Genomic DNA, 7056 nt, shown 5'->3' on the forward strand with positions numbered 1-7056 from the left:
TTAGAGTCTGAAAACAAAAATCAGAGTACTGAGAATTGGTTTCTTTGCCTGGTTCCCTAAAATCTGTCCATGTGTAACGTGCAATTCCTGTTAGTAAGATCTTATCAATGTTACAGTTTCAGCTGGGCCCTTCAGGAATCTGTAAGATGAATACAGAACTAGAGTGACTGTGGAATTCTTTGTAGGAACTTCAGTAAAGTCTTCTGGGGTCTTTCTATTTCATTCCTTGATTTTTGTAGATGGGTCAAGGTCTTAATAACTAACTCTGTGTGTCCCTGAACTCATGGCATAGACCATGAGTTCATCCAACTCAATGAGATGCACCTGCCTCTGCCTCCTGAGCACTCTTATTAAAGGGATGAGCCGGTACAACCAGCTTGTCCTTTTTTCTTTTGTTTTGTTTTGGTTTTTGTCTTCAGTAATTGTTCATGCAGTTTCTCTGATGTGGGCTCAATACTATTGATGATTCTCATGTCTCTCTCTCTTTCTCTCTCTGTCTCTGTCTCTCTCTCTTTCCTTATGTGTTAATTGGCATTTCTGTTGAAAGGCTATATCCTATTCAAAGAGTTCAGAAATGATAGACCTGAGTCACCTAATGTGACTTGGTGAGTACATGAGAACTTCTGTGTCAGGAAATAAGTGGAAGAAGCACCAGAATTATATGAATTCTATGTCAGAGAATTATACATTTCCAGTGTTGTCACTACCATGCTTTCTGTTGTACACATGTATGGGACATTTTAGGGTGCAGTGAACTTGGATGATGTGCATGTGAACTTCACTCGGGAAGAGTGGGCTGTGCTGGATCCTTCCCAGAAGAATCTCTACAAAGATGTGATGCTGGAGACCTATTGGAATCTCACCACTATAGGTAAGACTGTGACAAAATTTTTGTTTTCAATTTTTAAACTACAGGGCAACTGTTTCTTTAGTATTGATGCTGTTTTGTAATTTGAATTGAAAATGCTGAGGAATGAGGTGATTATGTCAGGCATGCTTCTGTGATTCACTGAAAATAGTTTCGTAAGTTTGACCTAATTTCCAAAGATATATCATATCTTTTCTGGTACTATGCTTTAGGATACAATTGGGAAGCCCACACTATTGAAGACCATTATCAAAGATCTAGAAGATATGAAAGGTAATTCTCATGTGCAAGCTGATATGAATATGCCTCCCAAGAAAATTTAACATGTCCAGCATATTTTAAAGGAAAGCACTGCTTTATATGTATTGGGGTAAATACATTCCCACAAAACCATGTCCCTCAGCGTCTTTGTTGTTGTTGTTTTTGTTTTTGAAATGCTTTATTAACATCAAACAGCATAGTGTGGAGATGAATCCTAGTGTCATGTCTTCACAGAACAGTCATCACCAACAGCACAAGTCATCCTAACTCTTTTTGTTGTGTGAACAGTGGAGGGGATATGAGGGGAAACAGCAGAGACAATTCAAGAGCATCTGAAGTTACGCATTACCCTGGAAGCTGCAGGTACGAAGGCAGCATAGATGGCAACTCTAGTTGAACAGCACTGTGCATGTTGTTTTTTTTTTTTTTTTTTTTTGGTTTTTTGAGAGAAGGTTTCTCTGTGTAACCTTGGCTGTCCTAGACTCACTTTGTAGACCAAGCTAGCCTGGAACTCACAGCAATCTGCCTGCCTCTGCCTCCCGAGGGCTGGGATTAAAGGTGTGTGCCACCACACCTGGCTCCCTTAGTGTCATAGCGTGTTATACGTGTAGCATGTATCTCAGTGTGTACAGAAGGTAAACCTATGAGATAAATGATAAGTATATGTTCAAAACTTCCTAATAAGCAATAGTCCATAGTAAAGCAGTTTAGTGAGGGGACAGTGTGAGAGTCAAGAAGGTTGTTGTGGAGAAACCTTAATCCCTACACCACATGTCTATGAGGAACAAACATCTAAGTGTGTGACTGCAATGTGGAGCCCTTTCGCTTGTTATTCTTCTTTTAATAGCTATATCTTATGTCACAATGGATACAGGCCATGTGAGCAAAGCGATATTGAAAGAAGCACTGTACCTCTGTGTCTCAGAACAAACAGAAGCTATGTAGTAGTCCCCACTTTTGAGTAGACCTTCTGAATGTGATACAAGTTTTCAGTTCACTGGTTTTCCAACGTCATTGGAACCATCCAGGGACTCACCATGCAGGAAATCCCTATGAGTACTAGGAATGTGGAGATTCTCTTTGTTCTGGTTCACCTTGTAAATGTGTGACTCACACCTTAGGGAATTTATGAATGGAACCAATGTGGTAAAGCTCTGAGTTCTTCTTGTTTCCTTTTCTAGTTTGTTTGTTTTTGTTTTTTGAGACAGAGTCTCTCTGTGTAGCCGGCTGCCCTGGGCTAGCTTTGTAGACCAGGCTGGCCTCGAACTCACAGCAATCCGCCTGCCTCTGCCTCCCGAGTCTGGGATTAAAGGCGTGCGCCACCAAGCCTGGCTTTCTTCTTGTTTTCTTTAAGTACATGAAAACCTATAGAAAAAGGACGATACAAACGTGAACCATGTAATAAATGCTCTGACCATCACAGTTACCTTCACAGTCTCAAAACAACCCACACAGAAGGGGAGCACCATAAACGTAAACAAAGTGATAAGATCTGATTCTTTTTTATCATTAGGTCAAACTGTAAAATTAATTCATAGAGAAAAACTGATTCATCAGTGTAATGAATGTGGTAAATTTTAACATGTGCCAATTATCTTTTCAGGAACAAGACAAATCAAATTGGAGAAAAACCCTTTGAATATCCTCTATGTGATAAAGCCTTTGCATATCACAGTCATCCTAAAAGACGTGAAAGAGTTGATACTGGAGAGAAAGTCTATGAATGTACCCAGTGTGATAAAGCCTTTACATATCACAATAGTCTCCAAATGCATAAAAGAACACACACTGGAGAGAAACCCTATGAATGTAAGCAATGTGGTAAGGCCTTTGCACAGCATAGTAATCTCCAAACACATAAAAGAACACACACTGGAGAGAAACCCTATGAATGTAAGCAATGTGGTAAAACCTTTGCACAGCACAGTCATCTTCAAAGTCATGAAAGAACACATACTGGGGAGAAACCCTATGAATGTAAGCAATGTGGTAAAGCCTTTGCACAGCACAGTCATCTTCAAAGTCATGAAAGAACACATACTGGGGAGAAACCCTATGAATGTAAGCAATGTGGTAAAGCCTTTGCACATCACAATAGTCTCTATATCCATAAGAGAACACATACTGGAGAGAAACCCTATGAATGTAACCAATGTGGTAAAGCCTTTGTATGTCACAGTCATCTCCAAGTACATAAAAGAACACATACTGGAGAGAAACCCTATGAATGTAAGCAGTGCGCTAAAGCCTTTGCACAGTACAGTTATCTTCAAACTCATGAAAGAACACATACTGGAGAGAAACTCTATGAATGTAAGCAATGTGGTAAAGCCTTTGCACAGCACAGTCATCTCCAAATACATAAAAGAACACATACTAGAGAAAAACTCTATGAATGTAACCAATGTGGTAAAGCCTTTACATATCACAATAGTCTCCAAATCCATAAGAGAACACATACTGGAGAGAAACCCTATGAATGTAACCAATGTGGTAAAGCCTTTGTATGTCACAGTCATCTCCAAGTACATAAAAGAACACACACTGGAGAGAAACCCTATCAGTGTAACCAATGTGGTAAAGCCTTTGCACAACCCAGTAACCTCCAAATACATAAAAGAACACACAGTGGAGAGAAACTATGAATATAACCAATGTGGTAAAGCCTTTTTGTATCACACTGATCTTCAAAGGCATGAGAGAAAACATACTGGAGAGAAATCCCGTGAATGGAACCAATGTGATAAGGACTTTGCACATCATAATAGTCTCCAAATACATTTTGAAAACTGACATGGTCAATTCAGAAAATCTCAGTAAGATCATTACATTGAAAAAGCATATTAAGATACTTGATTGTGTAGGTATGTCTTTCATTGTATATAGGTCTTATAATTCGTAAACAAATAGCCTGTATCGAAATAAAAATATTTGTTATATGTTTTAAGTCATACATAGTAAGGATTGTGTTTGAATTATTATAAACAATACTGTGTTAAAAAGACCATGCTGACCTTGTATAACTAAGTACTATGAATGGATTGCTTGTTATTTGTTGTTGTAGAGCTCACATGTTTACACTCTCAGTGCCCTAATTCCTCTGGCGTAATTACCTTCTTAAAGTGACCCTTTATTTTCTAAAGTAACATGTTGGTGGTACATTTTCTCTGTTGTTTCTAGCCAAGAGCTCTCAGTCCAGCAGTCAGCATTGATGTTGTTTCCATCCTTCTGTAAATAGTGAGTTCTTCATTAGCTCTGCACTGCTTCTGTCTGTCTTAATGCTGGCATTAAGATCATAGCCTCTTTTCCCCAGTAGTGCAGGCTTTGAAAATTATTTTAAGCTATTGATGCAGTTTCATATTTTTGTATAATCTATATTTAAAATTACATCTTTGCATAATTTTTTTCTATATTCATTTTGATTAAATCTTGCCTTAGGCTCCCAGATTGCTTTGTCATTAGCTTTAATGTACATTTGTATGTTTAATGTAGTTTCACATTCAAGTTCTCTGTAGTGAAAAAAAAAAATAGTCTCCAAATACGTAAAATAACTCATACCAGAGAGAAACCCAAGGAAAGTATCCAATGTGGTAGAAAGTTTGCATATCACTGTCATTTTTCAAAGGCATAAAAGAATACAACTGGAGAAAACCCCTATCAATGTGATAAACCTTTTGCATGTCACTTTAGTCTCTGAATACGTAAAAGAACACACACTGGAGAGAAACCCCATGAATGTACTCAATGTGGTAAAGCTTTGCATGTCGCAGGCATCTTCAAAAGCATGAAGGAATTCATACAGGAGAGAAACATTATGGGTGCAATGAATATGATGAAGCTTTTGTACATTCCATCATGAAAGAATTCATAAGGAAGAACAACCTAATGAAAGTCTTTAAATGGTGATGCCACTGTTCATTTCTATAGTGCTCATCATCATGAAAGAAGTTGTACTGGAGAGAAGTTCTATGAATGGAAAGAATGAGGGAAGGCTTTGTGTTATGGGGTCTACTGAGATCCAACACAACTCACACCCCAAGTCAATGAAACACACAAGAGTGTATAGTGATCAAGGCACTCCTGATTGATCAGGGCCACTGAACATACATGGGAGCTGAACTACAGCACACAGACCTCCGCCCCTGAGCCAGAATGTTAGAGAGCTTTTACACTTGAAAACCATTATCATCTGAGGCAAGTTACAGCTACATTTTCCCACCCATCAGGATTTAGGGATAGGGGCTTTCCTTATGCAGGTGATCTATGTCAACTGAAACCAGATGTAGGGTTTGCAGTCTAACCAACCATATCCATTTGTGTGTGTGTGTGTGTGTGTGTGTGTGTGTGTGTGTGTGTGTGTATGATTAACAAGAGGCATTAAGTTTTGAGGAATGAAAGATGAGTAAGAGAAGCTGTGGTTAGGAAGAGTCATTACTCCTCCCTCCAGTGGAGTCTGTATTACAAATACTACACAGGCTTAAGGCCATGACCTCTCAAAAGGGGAGAGTGTCCTGGACTGGTGCTTATGTTTCTGCCAGGAGAAAAACTGAAGTTCTTTTCTCTCATTGTGCTGGAATCTATTCTTTCTCATTGACTCTACTTCACTCCCAAATCTAAACATTGTAGGCAGCAGCGTTACTTTGAGACGACCCGACCCTGACTCGGGATTGCAACCGGGTACTGTCCAGGTCCAGAGTAGTTCTGCTTCCCTTCCACTTATTGAAAGAAGCGTAAGTAGAAATTAATCATTAGTTAATAAGTTATGTTATGGCTTACAAAGAAAGAGTGTATTTCAAAAATTCCAAATAATGATGCTCAGGTGTGAGATAATGGAACTAAAGAAAAGGAAAAAACTGTCTTGGCACACAGGTGCTAGGCTCAGGTCTTGTTGGGGGTAGAAGGTTGACCCTGGACAAAGGGAACACATACATATTGATACCAAGCCAGTAACGTAGAAGTGATGATGTCTTTGCTGTGTGTTCTGTACCTTGTATTGTTTCATTCAAAGTTGTAGTTCAAAAGATGACAACACAACAACTTTGCATTCTGCCCCTGAACTGTGTGTGCCTGATTCCTCACTGACTTCCTTGAATCTGCCCTGTGGGGAAGTGTAACCCCAAGCCCCTGTGCTTTTGAGATGTATGTTTAACAACTTAGACTACTTAGGTGCAAAATACACTCAGACACAAACTCAATTTTGAGTTGCTGTTTGTCACTTGCCTATCTCTGTTCGCCAATGCTTCAAGACCTCCCATTCCCAAGGGCCTGTCCTCAACAGATCCGCTCCAAGGCACTGAGGTACAAAGATGACTAATGGAATCTGGTCAGCTATTGGGAAGTCCTCAGGTCTCCTAGGACCTGGGAACTTGAGCTTAGTTTCAACCTATGATTAAATGGAGGCTGTGTTGGTTGGTTTTGTGTTGCAACTTGTCACACGCTAGAGTCATCAGGCATGAAGAACCTCACTTGAGAAAATGCCTCCATGAGATCCAGCTGTAAGGCATTTTCTCTGTTAGTGATCAATGGGGGAAGGTCTATTGTGGGTGTTGCCCCCTTTGGGCCTGGCTTCTCAAAGAAAGCCAACTGAGCAAGCCAAGGCAGCAAGTAACTAAGCAGCTTTCCTCCATATCCTCTGCATCAGCTCCTGCCTCCAGTTTCCAGCCCTGCTTGAGTTCCATCCCTGCTTGCCCCAGTGATAGAATATAATCTGGAAGTGTCCTTTGCAGCAAGCTGTGACCATGGGACTTATCACTGTCCTATGAGTTACATCAGTGGAATATCTATGTCCTCTGAGTGCTTGGATTTCAACAGCTTGTACCTGCTTTTCCCTTGGGTAAGCCAGAATACAAACAAATTCAAGACTCGGTTTCAGACAGGAAGCCATGTCACAGCTCTAGACTCTGGTAGTACTGCAAATGGAAGGAGCC

At 40.0% G+C, this 7056-nt stretch overlaps 1 pseudogene; it reads left to right on the forward strand.

Annotated features, from left to right (window-relative positions):
* The first annotated feature begins 748 nt into the window (after positions 1-748).
* Positions 749-4988, forward strand: LOC127209669 (zinc finger protein 431-like; annotated as a pseudogene).
* The last annotated feature ends 2068 nt before the right edge of the window (positions 4989-7056 follow it).

The sequence above is a fragment of the Acomys russatus genome, chromosome 26 (assembly GCF_903995435.1).
Source record: "Acomys russatus chromosome 26, mAcoRus1.1, whole genome shotgun sequence".
Classification (NCBI taxonomy): domain Eukaryota; kingdom Metazoa; phylum Chordata; class Mammalia; order Rodentia; family Muridae; genus Acomys; species Acomys russatus.